This window comes from Pan troglodytes, chromosome 3 (assembly GCF_028858775.2).
Source record: "Pan troglodytes isolate AG18354 chromosome 3, NHGRI_mPanTro3-v2.0_pri, whole genome shotgun sequence".
NCBI classification, from domain to species: domain Eukaryota; kingdom Metazoa; phylum Chordata; class Mammalia; order Primates; family Hominidae; genus Pan; species Pan troglodytes.
The window spans coordinates 146355143-146371107 of record NC_072401.2 but is presented as its reverse complement, the minus strand read 5'-3'; the positions used below and the strand labels follow the sequence as shown (position 1 = coordinate 146371107).

Here is a 15965-nt window from a genome sequence, read left to right as displayed (position 1 = left end):
AATAAACTGTTCACTTTTTACTCTCCCAGAAGTAGACTGTTAGTTTTGAAATGGGAAAAGTTCCCTTATCCCCTTCACAGGGCATACAATGGGGTGTAAATCATTTCTTCAGGGCCCCGCAGCTCACACCCCTAGGGGGAGCATGCAGACGGGAAGGTCGTGGGGAGCTTGTGCTCTGACAACACGGCAGCATCTAGGGTTGAGTGTTTATAGCTCCTGAAGCCCCAGTGGGCGTGTATTATAGTGTGCTCTTTCAGCTTGGCCATCCTCAGGCGGGTTGTGTTAATCAGCTCAATTAGACCTTCTGTCTTATCACAAGGACAGTGGGGTTTCTGTTTCCCGGGTTCTTGCCTTAGTGTACCGGAAAAATCGGATCACATGTGGGCTTGGAGGATGGGTGCAAGGTTTTTTATTGAGTGGTGGAAGTAGCTCTCAGCAGATGGATGGGGAGCCAGAAGGGGGATGGAGTGGGAAGGTGGTCTTCCGCTGGAGTTGGGCTGCTCAGGGGCAGGGCTCTCCTCCGACTGCCCTCGACAAATTTCCCTGGGCGTCTGTGTTGTTGCGCAGTGGATGGACTGCTGGTGTCTGTGTATTCTTCTGTGGCTGTGTTCCTCTCCACGTCCAGCCGCTTTTGTGTGTGCCTGCTATGGTATCGGGGTTTCTATAGGTCCAGGATGCGGGGGGCATGGTAGGCCAGGGTAATCTTGGAAAATGCAACATTTGGGCACAGAAACAGGAGTGCCTGTCCTCACCTAGGTCTGTGGGCACAAGCCCCAGGGTGGAACCCTCGGCAGGAACCCCGCCTTTCTCTACCCAGCGTTTCCCTGCCTCTCTCCTGTATCAGTTTCAACATATAATTAATAAGGAATTTGTGATCTCAGTCTTGCAGTCCATCAAATCATGTGTGTCTGTTTACATTGCTTACATTTACCTTGTTGATTGTAATCTACAAGTTCTTCAATTCAGAGTCATGACACAGATCTGACATCTGAAGTGAGATCTGATGTCTGAAGGGAGAAACTCTTGATTCTTTCATTCTCATTGACTGCCAAGACTATTACTGCTACTAGTACATTTCTCTAACATTTAGTTTCAAATTTCTGTATTAAGTAGCCTCTTATATTTCCAAGGAATATTTGAATAGTATAGAGGATTTTTTAAACTGCATAAGATTTGGTTGTCAAGAAGGAAATAATTCATAATTAAATTCATGTATCAACTCCTTTGCCACTGAGTTTGAAAACTCAGGGTCAACAGGCAGGCAAGGCTTATCTTTCTGAATTGGGAACAAGTATAATGAAAGCACTTATTATATTCCAAGTAATCTTTTTTCTTTTTTTTAAAGAATTTTATGACAGAAGAGCATATGGAAAATAAGAAAAGTATATATAAAATATATATATAAAAGTATATATAAAATATAATATATATATATATATATATATATATATCAGGATTAAATAAGATTATACCCTGTAAATTACTTTGAGTTGATTGGTTGACAAGGGATAGTGGCATTTAGTGATGTTTTGTTTTTCTACACCAATAGCAATTTAAATTTTCTTGGCATCTGAAGCATGAAGATAAAAATTTCACAGAGAGGATCATATTTTGAAGTCAAAAAGCCCTGTTTTGAAATCATCTTTGGACAAAATTCTTCATCTTTCTCAGTCTCTGTTCTTATCACTAAGACACATAAGAATGCCTGACTCACATCCTAGTTATGAGAAATAAATATAGTATCATATATAAAGCAGATGATATATTGTCTGGCACATATTTGAATTCAATAAGAGGTAGTAATTGTTTTGTTTTTACTATTTTTATTGTCATTATTATTTAAACCTAGCTAGATCATCTACCCAAGCATCCCTCCTTAGCTATTAGTATTTTTCTTGATATGTCTTCTCATACATGCTCACTTCCTGCATCCTGAACTCTTCCTTCTATATAACCTAGCCCCCGAAATTTCCCATGAGTAATGCCTCCACACAGGAAATCTTGATCCTTCTTATTGGCTCTGTTTCAGGTACTTGGACCTTTGCTTTTCCTGAAGATTTTCTAGGATTTCTAGAATCTCCTGAGTCTCCAACTGTCCTGTTAGAGGGTATCAATGATAATAGCTCTGTGTTTGGCATATATTTAGTGAGAACCAAGGAACTTAAGGTTGTATAATAGAAGGTCAGCGTTAGTAAAAGAAAACCTGTACTGGACATTTGTTGGTTTCTTTTTTTTTTTCTTGAGACGGAGTCTCACTCTTGTTGCCCAGGCTGGAGTGCAATGGTGCAATCTTGGCTCACCGCAACCTCTGCCTCCCAGGTTCAAGTGATCCTCCTTCCTCAGCCTCCCGAGTAGCTGGGATTACAGGCATGCGCCTCCATGCCCAGCTAATTTTGTATTTTTAGTAGAGATGGGGTTTCTCCATGTTGGTCAGGCTGGTCTCGAACTCCCGACCTCAGCTGATCTGCCCGCCTCAGCCTCCCAAAGTGCTGGGATTACAGGCGTGAGCTACCATGCCTGGCCTGCACCTATGTTTTTCTCCGTTATTCTTTTTGAAAAGTGTAAGAGGATAATCCATTTGCAAATATCCGATGATTCCATCTCAGAAATGTTTCTCAAAGTTACCCTCATCTGCTGGTATCTTAGTTTAGTGCTCCTAAGACAACAATGGTTAGCCTCTGAATCACTATTCTCTTCTGTCACCAGTGTATTCTTTACATGGTTTGCATGTGCATTTATCCAATGAACAACACTCAAGTCCTTTGATGTGTCAGGCACCAGATTGAACATAAATGGTAAATCATTATGTGAAAATGTCAGAGACCCCAGCCTGGCAGTGTAAAGGGCCAATCTCCTTCTCCCTTTATCTCTGCTTGTATCTCAATATGGCTTTGTTGCTGGAGCAGAAGGAGCAAATTTTGTGTGTGCATTGACTTTTGAGGAAGATGAGGGAGATGAAGTTACCACGTTTGGATCCTACCATGTCCCTTGAAAAAAAATTGAACATCCATGATTAAACAGACAGAGACTGAAGAAAGCATTTTTATGAGTCTCACTTTGTCCATTTTGGGGCACAAACAATGGTTTTAGAGCCCTGGTGACAAGAATTAAGGCAACAACTCTTCTAAGTCCCTTGCATGGAACCCAGCACCACTCCAGAGCCCTGCAGACCAGCAGTTCCCTTTCTTGATAGGTGAGCTAGCATCATTGATAATGAAGTTTCCTGAAGTGGCTTCTTGGACAGTGAATAAGGATATACAGAAGCAAGAGCTGGGAAGGAGAATATGACCAGTGCTCCTGGTAACTGCAGTTGACAATCTGCAATGCAACAGGTTCAATATTGAAACCTCAGAAAAACACTAGAGAGGCTTTGAAGGATGCACATACATCGGAGACAGAGAGGACTGAGATTCTGCAGTAATGGAGGGCTCAGAGTTACTGTAATTAGGCCACATATATTAATGTCCATAAGTTATACTTACAGGCTTTTGAAAACCACAACCATGGAGTCCGCTTCTCCAAACAAATCTGAACATATTTATACCTGATTTCCATTGATCAATTTCAAACTCCCCACACTTGTACACAAAGCACTTCACAATCTGACCCCAACCCCTTCTGTACATCGTCTTCTGCCCCCTTTCCCCACTGAGCCTCTTGTCTATCTTCTTTCTCCGTGTTTTTCAGGTCACTGACTTATACCTCTCCCCACATTTCATCAACAATATCTTCCCCACACCTATTTGTTTCTGATTTGTTTATTTTCATCGAGTCTTTCTGTCTTAATGTAGTTTTGGTTGCTCAAAGCAGAATACCTGAAGCTGGATAATTTATAAAGAAACAAAATTTAATTCCTACAGTTCTGGAGGGTGGGAAGTGCAAGGTTGAGAGGGAGAGTCTTGTGAGGTGAGGGCTTTTTTTTTTCTGAGGTGGTCTCCTTCCATCTCAGCCTCTCAAGTTACTGGGTGGCTGGTGAGGGCCTTGTTATTGGTGAGGACTCTCTACAGAGTCCCAAGGAGCCACAGGGCATCACATGGGGAGGGACTGAGAGTGCCAGCTCAGGCCTCTCTTACTTTTCTTACAGCTACTAGTACCACCTCCAGATAGCCCATTAAGTCATTATGCCGTTAATCTATGGATGGATTAATACATTCATGAGGGCTCTGCCTCTTAAAGGCCCCATCTCTTAAAGGCCCCACCTCTCAATACATCACATTGAGGATTAAGTTTCAAGGTAAGTTTTGGAGGGGACAAACATTCAAATCATAGCACTCTCCTTTTGTTATTGAAATAACCGTTTCTTTAACCAGTCTAAAATCTGCCTGGAGGTGGGGCAGAAACCATGATTTAGATTCTAAGTAAATGCTTGTTGTTTAAATGTAAAAACTTATGGGGCCCATAGAATTTAGAACAGTAGAAAATAAAACTGGGGGAACAAACCCAAAAAAACAAAAACAAAACCTCCCACTTGTTACAAACTAGACATTTGTTGATTGTCTACTTAGAATCAATTTCTTTATATTTCTTGCTAACAAATGGCAGATTTTTAGGGGTAGACGCCTCTCTCACACAGCTGAGATGCTTCTGGGGTAGCAGTCCCTGTCTGTCTAATCAGAGTACACATGCAAGTACTTTGCTTGAAATGTAAGGCAAACACATTATCTCTGAATGTGCATCCTCAGATGTCAGCAGCATCTGGTGACCATGAATGTGGATGGCTGAGGTTGGTGCCAACCTCCCGTGTGGAGAGAAGGAGAGAATCTGGTCTCTAATGGGGTCATCTAGATGGAGGCAGAGGCCACCCCAAAGCCTGCCTTACTTTGGACTCTCACAATCCGCATGTCAGAAAATCCCCGTCCTTTAAATATTTTTTGAGCTTAAGTAGTTTCTGTCCTTGCAACATAAGTAGTTCTAATGAATACAAAACGTTACATGTCTCTCCCCTCCCGTAATTATCTGAGAACAGGAACCCAAAGCCCTGGATCAAGAAGCAAATTTGTGACAAAGAGGAAAGTAGAACCCAGGTCTCTGCACTCCTGTTCCAGATCCCTTTGTTAAATCAAGCCTTATCACCAGCATTTTCAGTGTCGCTGTTCTACTTCTAAGCAGAGATGTGATCATTTACAAAAAATGTTTTAAACATCTTAGCATTTCATGGATTTACTACTTGACATTGAATTTGAATGTATGTTGCAATATGGCCCAACAATTATTTAAATTTATGTAGATGAGCCTTGTAAAGATAATATAAAATGTATGTGGCACAGTATTTGAAATGGGCATTTGAGATCTATTTGTTTATTTGCTTGTTTAAGCAGGGCTGTAACTTTAGTATGAACGACCTTATTATTTCTTTTCCCTTGAAAATTGTTGAGAGCAGATTATAGGAAAATGTAGTACGTTCCTAATTCCAGGTACAGAATATCTAGTTCTATAAAGCCTGATGGAAACCATACATTAACTGCCACATCAGTAGCCATATGGTTAAGATGAAACACTATTGAGAGTTCACAAAAAGAGCATTAGATAATTTGCACTGTAGTCAGCTTTAATCAAACATTTGATAGGCATGCAGAGCTGTGTTATCAAAGTAATATAGAAATGTTCAGGCATATATGATACATGTTTGGCTGCAAAATATAGCATAGCATTCTCAAATTCTCTCTAGGGTTGATGTATCCCCGTTACAATAAATTTTTTAGTAAATATAACTGCATGCTGGCCAGTGATCCCCTGATGAAGCGTGTATGGCAAGTCATGCTTACCGTGCTAAGCTCTGTTAAGTGTCTCATAGTCTAAATAAACTCCCTGCAATGATTTGGGAGCCAGTATGAGGCAAAGTTTATCATTTTTGGTTCCTTGTGAAGAATCAGTAAGAACATTCTGTTTGCCTATGCAAACAAGTGCTTTTGATGGGTCCAGGTCCCTGAAGTCAGTAGAGAGTACCAAATGTTTAATATTTGGAGGTTAAGAATGTCTTTTTTAACTTACGCTTTCTAAGATGCTGTTCTTTCCTGCTCTTCACGTCTCCATGAACAACAGCTGCATACACATCACTTACCCTGACACTTGGAAAACAGACAAGCAGCCTTTTCTATTACTGCCATAAATGCCACTCAGTGAACCAGCCACTAGGTCATGCTCATGGGCAATGCAATCTGTTCCTCCCTCCTGGGCTCCAGCCTCACTTTCATAATGACTGGGAGGGAAAGCCGTCCCTTGGGGAATTTGTTGTTCTACACTTAGGCTTTTGGCAGCTGGTAAACCCAAAACCATTATTTTCCAAGTAAGCTGGTTATGATACAGACACAAAATTTCCAAGTTGGAAAATTTTGTTAAGCCAGGATCAAATTTCAATTGATGGAATTAGCTTCTCTATAATTTATAAGGTAATACTTAATCATGAAAAATATCCTGATGCTTTTATTTGTTCACATAGAATATAATGCTTTTATGAACACCTCTACCCTACATAATCCTCTCTCATATGTTCTTAAAGAAAACCCATCCTCCCTTCCTAGGCATTGTAAGGGGCATACAACAAAACTCTCAAAGTTGGTATGAGAGAGCCGATGGAGAAACTTGAAGATAAAGATTGGGAAGCACTGCAAGTGTAAGCCATGGTAGAAGATAAATTAGCTCTAAAATTATTTTGTTAATCATTAGGAATATAGGAATAATTGTACAAAGAATCTCAGCAGATTTCACATTTTAAAAGTAGGCTGCATTGCACCCTTTTGAAATTATGACCTAGTGCTATTTTCTTCAAGTGCTCAGAAAGCCATATCTATAGTCCAAGTTTTCCACCTCTCAAACTGTACAGAGATTATATTTAGACAGAAGGATGTGGGTAAGATTTGTGGTTTATCATGCTCACAATGCCAATGCATGAAAAAGCTTCTCTTTTTAAAGCATCCTCGTCCCTCACGAATTCAATCTAAAAAAGTTGAGAACGCATACCCCAAGCATTCCTTTCTGCCCTTAGAAATCCATTCTGAATTTGACATTCAGTGCTATTAGCCCAATGTTTGGCACAGAGAAAGTAGGACCTTCATAAATATTTGTTGGCGAGATGAATAAATAAATGAATGACTCTCTTTTGGAATTTGTCCTGCTTTATCGTGTTCTGCCTCCAAGAAAGGGAATTCCACTGGTGCTGACATGGATTAGACTAGTTGGCCTTGGGTTTTCCTCTGCAATTTCATTTCAAGGAGTGTTCCCTAAGTCTAATATGTGGCAGAAAAGTCCACGTTGTTCAGCCTAATGATCCTGACTACAAAGAGGATGTACTTTGGAGTCAGCCAGTCCTACCTTGGAGTCCCTGCTCTGCTCTCTGTCACCAGCTGTGTGAAATCAAGCACTAAGACCATTTCCTCATTTGTAACAAGTGTGCGAGGGCACCTCTCTGCTAGGCTGGCTGGGAGCACTGAATGAGATAACATATTTAAAGAATTTAACATACAGTCTAGCTCACAGGAAACATATAGTACATTTATTATTATTTTAATTTTGCACCTGTGAGAAAGAATTCTGCTTTCTAAAGTTTATTTTCATAAGCCTCCCAGCCCCGGAGAGTGTCCTATTTTCCTTTCTCTCTGGAGGGGCAGTGACCATGAGTACTGCATATAATATTCCAGGGACTGTCCACTGTTGTTTTGAATGACATATACAGCATTAATATCTGCTATCTTATTGCTCTTTTTGTCTAGGGCAATATATTGGGATCTTTTATTCAGGGAGCAGCAAGCAGCAGTTTCTAGAAGTCTTTCTTAGTTCTAAGTAATGTCTCAAAGACCTTCATATTATAAGTATTATTTGGATATTTCTTCTAAAATGCAATTCTTCCCATATGTCCAAGACATAGCTCACCTGACCACTTGAATGTATTATTATGTAATTAACTGTTTCAGTTTTATATTTCAAATCTTCCTTCTATCTTTCTATCTGGAAAAATTGAATGGTATTTTCAATGCTGAGAATTTTATGAAAATATTAATCATGATCAGCATTGGCAATAGTTTCATGAAGAACTATTGTTGGCAGAGCTCCAATGAGCTCTACTTTGTGGATTTGGCTTTTAAACCTTTTTCCCATAGTGGTTGTTGAGGTTGGTTTATGTTTTTGTTTTTACAGTAAATTTGTATACGATAATAACATTGACTATCTGTCATCATATTTCTCACAAAATTTTTTAGTTTGCTTGGTTTTAATTTCGTTAATATATTTTTGACATGTAGAAGTTCTATGTTTTCATCTCATTAAACTTTTTAGTGTTTTTTCCCTCTTTGTGATTTCTTTTGTTGCTGTTGAACTTAGAAGTTCTATTAGTACTGAGTTCGATTAAAAATTCGCAGACATTTTCATCTAGGTATCAATAATTGTCATTTCAAAAAATTCATCGCATTAAATTTATCACTCCATTTACCATTTTTCTGTGTATGTAATACCTAAGAATATGACTTAAAAATAGGTATCCAATGATCTTAGCACCATTTATTGAAGAGTTATTTCTTTCTCCACTGATTTGATTTATAAAGCCAAGCTTATATAGTCAGTTTAAAAAATATATGTTGGCTTAATGTCTCAGAACTTTGGTGTCATTGGTCTCAGACACCACTTTGCCATCCACTATCCAGCAGGTGGTGGTCTTTTTGATGGTTTCATGGAGTTGCTGTTGTCCAGGGCATCACCAAGATTGAAGTCCTCGTCATCTTCCAGCAGGCGGCAGTAGGTGGTGATCTCAGCCTCCAGCTTGACCTTGATGTTCAGCAGGGCCTCGTACTCCTGGGCCTGGCGCTGTCCCTCTGGGTCTGTGCCAGCTCTGACTCCAGGTGCAGCAGGATGCCGTTGAGCTGCTCCATCTGCAGGGTATAGCGGGCCTCCACCTCACTCAGGCTGTTCTCCAAGCTGGCCTTCAGATTTCTCAAGGAGTCCAGGTCGATCTCCAAAGACTGGACTGTATGTCTCAGCTCTGTGAGCATCATCTCAGCAGCTCCAACCTTGGCAGACTGCGTGGTGACCACTGTGGTGCTCTCCTCAATCTGCTGAGACCAATACTTGTCTAGCTCCTTTCAGATCTTCTGAGCCATCTCTTCGTATTGGGCCAGGATGCCTGCCATGATCTTGGCTAGATTCTGAGATTTGGGGGCACCTAACTCCAGGGTCAACCCAGAGCTGGCAATCTGGGCTTGTAGGCCTTTTACTTCCTCTTCGTGGTTCTTCTTCATGAAGAGCAGCTCCTCCTTGAGAGCCTCAATCTCTGCCTCCAGCTGCAGCTGAGTGACATTGGTGTCATCAATGACCTTGTAGAGCCCATGGATGAGACATTAAGCCAGCAGAAGCAGGGTACCCTTTGGGGAGCAGGAGGCCAATAAAAAGTTCAGAGATCAAAAATAAAATAAAATAAAAAATATATGTCAGCATCTGTTAATAGGCAATTTCTTTGTTGACAAAAACAGCCAAACTCTGTAAAATATTTCAAGAGGGTTATTCTGAGCCAAATATGAGTGATCATGGCCTGAGGCATAGTCTTAAGAGGTTCTAAGAATATGTACCTAAGATGGTTAGTTTACAGCTTGATTTATATATTTTTAGGGGGACATAAGACATTAATCAATACACGTGAGGTATACATTGGTTTGGTTCAGCAAGGTGGGACAACTCAAAGTGCGGCCTTATAGGTCACAGGTGGATTCAAAGATTTTTCTGATTGGCAATTGGTTCAAACAGTTAAGTTATTATCCAAAAGAAAGGGGTGCCTGGGTTAAGATAAGGGGTTGTGGAGACCAAGATTCTTATTATGTAGATGAGGTCTCATAGGTGGCCACCCTTAGAGAAAACGGATGGCAAATATTTTCTAGTTAGACCCTTAAAAGGTGCTAGACTCTCAGTTAATCTCTTCAGGATTGGGAGGGTTTGGAAGGGGAAAGATCTAGTTGTGTCAGCAGAGATTCTTTGCAGATGCAGATTTTTCCTTACAAAAATTACAGATGCAAACTTTCCCCCACAAAATGGCTTTGCAGGGCTATGTCAAAACATGCCAAATAAATATATTTTGGGGTAAAATCCTTTGATTTCCTTCAGGGCCTGCTACCTGTCATGATACTATACTAGAGCCAAATTGGAATTTGGTATCTTATTGCTACAGTCTGTTTTGTCAGTCTTAAGATCTCTGTTTTAATGTTAGTGCTGGTCAGTTGTGCCTGAACTCCAAAGGGAGGAAAGTATGATAAGGCATGACACCCCTTTCCCATCGTGACCTGAATTAGTTTTCAGGTTTTTTTGAATCTCTTTGGTTGAAGTCAGGGGAGGGGGTGGGTTTGGTTATTCAGTCATTCTGTCTGTTATGGGGCTTAGAATTTTATTTTTGGTTTACATCTTTATATAGGTCTAGTTGCTGATTTCGGAGCTGAACCAAGACTTTATTGCATTGTTATTATTAGCATATAAGATGTTTTAAGTACCTTAAATTAAATTAAATTATAAGTTCCTCCCATTCACCAGGAAATCCTGTCAGCTCTATCTTCAGCATGAATTCAGAATCTGGCCACTAATATATCCAGAGTCCTACAGCTTTGCCTCTTGTACTGTGACTAGCTTTCTTTCAGCCACCATCATCTCTTGCTAGGATTATAGCAATGGTCTCATTGCTCCTCTAGCTTTTATCTTGTACCCCAAAACCTATTGTTCAGACCACAATCACAGTGTGTACCTCAGTTATCATATCAGATCAATGCAGTGGCTTCCCTTTGTCCCAGAGTGCAGTGCCCCTGAGGCTCCACAAGACCTGGGTCTCACCACTCTTGCCTCCCTCACTCAGCTCCAAGCACTGCTTTTACTCAGGACGCTTTCACATTCTTTTTTTTTTTTTTTTTTTTCTGTTTGGAATCATCTTTTCTCATTATCTGCATGGTTTGCTCCTTAGCTGCTCAGATATTACCAAAGAGTCTCTCCCCAACCCAGAGGAATAACCATCCATGCACCCCTTCCCCAGGCCCCATTCTCCTCACTCTGTTTTAGTTTTCTTAATTGTACATAGCACCACCTGTTTGGTATTAGCAGAAGAATGAAACTTTAAGAGGACAGGTTTGGGTTGGGGTGGGGGAAGGTTAATGGTTATTCCCAGAGTCTAGTGACAACAAAAATGAATGACTGACATAAAAGTCTCAACTTTTGAGGTGTGTTAAGCCAACTTTGGGGTGCATCTGTAGACAAATCTGTGGCTGTTTCTCCAAAGAGGTTTTCAGGAGGTTTAGGATTTATATATTTCCTTAAAGGGACTATAAGGCAAATGGTTGTATTCCCGTGAGACATTAGATTGTGCCCAGTAAATCTATATTTTACACAAGATAAGGTGAATGTTTGAAGAGAAAAAGAAATTATTAACAACAGAAGAGCCACTTCTGTAGACCTCTCTGGATAGGTGGAGGAAATGAGTCTTGTCTTCACTCTGCACCTGCAAAGATAAGATTATAATAGATATTATCAGTGTGGAATTGAACAGACTTTAGTTTTAGGAGCTAGACTTAGATTGCAGATCATAGATCTAAAGTTACAAATGGCAAGTCCTTGTTTATGGGAGGCCAGCAAAGAATTTACTTGTGAAAGATCTGTGGAAGCAGTTCTTCAGCAGGTGCCTGAGGTCTTTTACCTTTCCATGGGGATCTGGCTGAGGCATCATGCTAGGAACAGATATTCATTTGGAAGAGGGAGTTGCATGACTCAGCCTCCAGGGCTTAAGTTTCCCTTTTGCATAAGAAGCTTGGGGGTCCAGATATTTATTTTTATCATCCTTTACACTAGAATAATGCTTGGCATAATAGAATGTGCTCAATAAATATTTACTGAGTGACAAGGTTTGGGAATTTATTTGAGATAATTCTTTGATAATAGAAAGGATTTCCCCCTTACCAGGGTTGTTGCTCTCTTCAGGCTTTCTAATTCTTGGGACAACAAATATTTTCCTATAAAATCTATGTATTCACCAAATACTTACTGAACACCTCCATGTTCCAGGTAGTGTTCTAGATTCTGTCAAATCAGCACAGATTATTGTGATTTACATTTTCAGTACATAGTACTCTCTGTAATTTAAAATTTTTTAAAATTAAAAAATCTATTCCTATTCCTGTATCTCCTTTCCCATATTAAATTTGCTGTTCGCTTTACTTTTTTTTCCTTAAGTTTTATAAGTGTTAAAATTTTTTTGGGTAATCTGAAATGGAAAACAATATAATTTATAGATCAATTAATTGACTCAAAATATCATTGTATTTTTTTCTATTATTTCTATTTTGTGGGCAATATTTTCAATTTACTCTTGGTCTTTATTTTTTTAATAAAAGCATTTATAACAGTGACCTTATCTCTATATTGAGCTTTGATGACAGTTGATAAATTTTGCTCTTGTTTTAATACTATTTTAATTATCTTATAATTTTATTTCCAGTGACTCAACATTTATTCACTACTATCCAGCAGTGTGGCTAGAGTTTAGTGAATGAAAGACTGAGAGGTATGCACATTAATTCACATGAATTAATTATATTATTCCAAAATTCCGTGAAATATAGTTTTTGAAAACTTAAGATGTCAAAGGCAGAGAGGGGTATGCTAAATTCAGGATAAGGTGGAGGCAGTAAGCTGGGCAGAACATTCAGGGCTTCTTAGGACAAGTGAAGGTGTCTGTGTTCTAAGAGCAATGGCAAGTTATTGGAGAATTTTAAGGGCTGTGCCATGTTTTATGCCTGCTGGGGGAAGAGTAGATTAAAGAGGGCTAAGATAGAAGTAAGGAAGATCAATTAGAAAGTTACAGAAGCTGTTACGGTGGGAAGAATATTAATTCCTCAAAAAACACCACTGTTATGGAGAAGGAAAATGGTCCCTTTTATTTGTTGGTACAAGGCCCTGGGTCACTGAAATACATTTCAGAACAGTGTTCTTCCTTCAGGGTAAATAGGGCTGCTCTAAGCATGGGTAAACTTTGAAAAAAAATTTTTTTTCAGATTAGCCCCATTTAAGAAAATTTTTTCCTAACTGTATCAGTAGATTATTATTTTTGTTTGGCATTTCTCTGTAGGTAATGAATGGGTGCTTGGAGCAAATTATGTTTGGAGCTGCTTTCTTGACACACTATTTTAAACTAAAAAATCTCTTAGATTTTAATTCATACTTTAGTGTTTCCATATTGCCACGTCCTAGCACAGTTTTTGTCAGAATTTGCATGCCATTTTAGGTCTTCATATTTTTTTAGACTAAACATGTTTTCTGTATTTTTTAGGCCTCAAACTGCAATTTACATTATCTGAATTGTTTGCCTACTTAGATCACATTCTCTAGACAGTGTTCAACTCTTTACTAGGCTGCAGATAAATAGGCTTATATACAAAATCTTCTATTTATAAAATCTCTCTTTTGGATAACAGAGTGCTTTTTGCCATTCGTAGGCCTCTTCTAGTTTTGGATGCCTAATTTTGGAAATTTTTAATTACAAACACGAGTGCTATCCTAAAGGAATACCAAAAATGCAGTGATGTACAATGTATACATATTAAACACAAATTTTAAGTTTCATTTTAGCTGTGTTTAGAAGAAATTTGCTCTCCTATGTCTTTAGAAACTTGATGTCTGAGAAGTCTTCTATGATTTTAGGCTTTCACTGGAATGTCTGAGTCCATTAGGGCTGCTACAACAAAATACCTTAGCCTAGGTGCATTAGTCTGTTCTCATGCTGCTAATAGAGAAATATCCAAGACCAGGTAACTTATAAAGGAAAAAGGTTTAGTTGACTCACAATTCCACATGGCTGAGGAGGCCTCACAATCATGATAGAAGGCAAAGGAGGAGCAAAGTCACGTCTTACATGGTGGCAGGCAAAAGGGAGTGTGCAGGGCAACTGCCCTTTATAAACCACCAGATCTCATGAGACTTATTCACTATCATGAGAACAGCATGGGAAAGACCTGCCCCCATGATTCCAATTACCTCCCACCAGGTCCCTCCCATGACACATGGGAATTATGGGAGCTACAATTCAAGATGAGATTTGGGTGGGGACACAGCCAAACCATATCACTAAGTAATTTATAAACAACAGAAATTTTATTTCTCACAGTTTCAGAGGCTGGGAAGTTCAAGATCAAGATGCCAGCAGACTCAGCATCTGGTGAGGGCTCTCCGCTGTGTATATTGCAACTCGTTGTTAGATCCTCACATGACCGAAGGGGTGAACAAACTCCCCTCAGGCCTCTGTTATAAGGGCACTCATCCCATCTATAAGGCTTCTGCCTTCATGACCCAATCATCTCCTAAAAGGCCCACTTCTTAAGACTAGTGCATTAGTGATTAAGTTTTAACTATGAATTTGGGAGGGGACACAAACATTCAGACCACAGCACTTACCAATTGTGTGGTTTATTTCTGTGCCCAGTCCTCTGAGTTTATGAAAAGGAGGGAAAATTTTCTTTTCTTTCAACAAGTATCACATTCAAACTAGGCAAATTTGGTACACTCAAGTTTTTAGCCCTTTACAAAAACAAAATCAAAGTTTTCCTTTAGCAACAGGTTGATAAATAAAAGGAGAAAACTGCAGCCCAGAGCAGAAAGCCTAAAATGAAGGATGACACACAGAGAAGTTCCTTTCTTATGCCAAGCACAGGCTCTAACTTCACCAGACTCGCCTGTCTTCCCCTAACACTGCTATACTTCAGGTCTTCATGTTAGTAAGATATGGATATTGTTGATGCTCCAAAAAGTTTATTTAGAAGCTATACATATAAGGCCAAGAAATTAGTTTTCTCTTCTCGTGATTCTATGCAAAAAGTGCCTTCATTTATTCTTTTGGGTCCTTTCAAGTAGATAGTTTTATATCAGCTCCAACTTCCCATTATTCATTCAATCTTTCCTTCAACAAACATTTATCGCTAAGTTCTGGGTATGTCCTTGGTCTGGAAGTTTTAAGATGATTGAGATACTATTATGGAACTTCAGTACTTTATGTTTTTAAATTCAGGACAAACATGTAACAACAAATCAGGGCAGTAGTTTATACAATAAAATATATAAGAAATATAAAATATAATTAAATGATAGACATAGGTATTGAATACCATGGGACACAAAGGTAAGATGGTCAGTAACACTAGGGTGAAGGCAGAAGATGGTTTTGAAATGTTAGAAGGAAGCCAGAACCCATGAGTAGTCTTTCACTTCGCAGAACTCTTTTGGAAGGCGGTGAGTGTTATATTTTAGTGATCCCCTACTTAGAAAAAATTGTCTGAACACTTTAAATACTGATTACTTTACGTACTGATTACTGAAGAAGACAGTATACTAGGTGCAAGACAGTACTCTAGGTGCAAACGTTGGCCAATTCACGCCACCTCCCTTAGCACACTCTAAATAGCCAAGATTCTTAAAAGGCTGGGCTATCAAGTTGTTCCTATTTTTCCATAAATATTACAAAACATAAAACACAGTGGCTATTTTGAAAAAGAAATAGTAAAGAGTGTGGTCATTTGGTATAGCTATGAAGATATGTATACTCTGAGCTACATTATTATCTTCCACGTAAAGGGAAATTCCAACATTATGAGAGAGCCTGGGAAACAGAAAAATGTTCTTGTGGATTCTTTTTATCATATAAAAAACTCCACTAAAGCCCTTATAACTTTGTTGAAACTTTCTCCTGAAAACATACCTTTGAACACCTATTGCATTTTTGTCACACTGGAAAAAAGCATGAATTCACTTCCTCTACCCTGTGGGTTGTGAAAGTAGAAGCAGAAATTACTCTGTGGCCCACCACCATGAAGAGAAAATGGTTCTTCTTGCACAGTCGAATGCAAGCCTTAATCATTCCAACACTCTCTCCCCACTGGTTTAAGTATAGCTCAGAACTTGTGCTAGGTGGAGTTGTTGCTAAATGAGATGCACTATTTTCCACAGAGAGCTTGTGGGACACCCAA

At 39.2% G+C, this 15965-nt stretch overlaps 1 pseudogene; it reads right to left on the bottom strand.

Moving 5' to 3' along the window:
• Positions 1 to 8575: 8575 nt before the first annotated feature.
• LOC471312 (keratin, type I cytoskeletal 18-like) lies at positions 8576 to 9323 on the bottom strand (annotated as a pseudogene).
• Positions 9324 to 15965: the final 6642 nt, after the last annotated feature.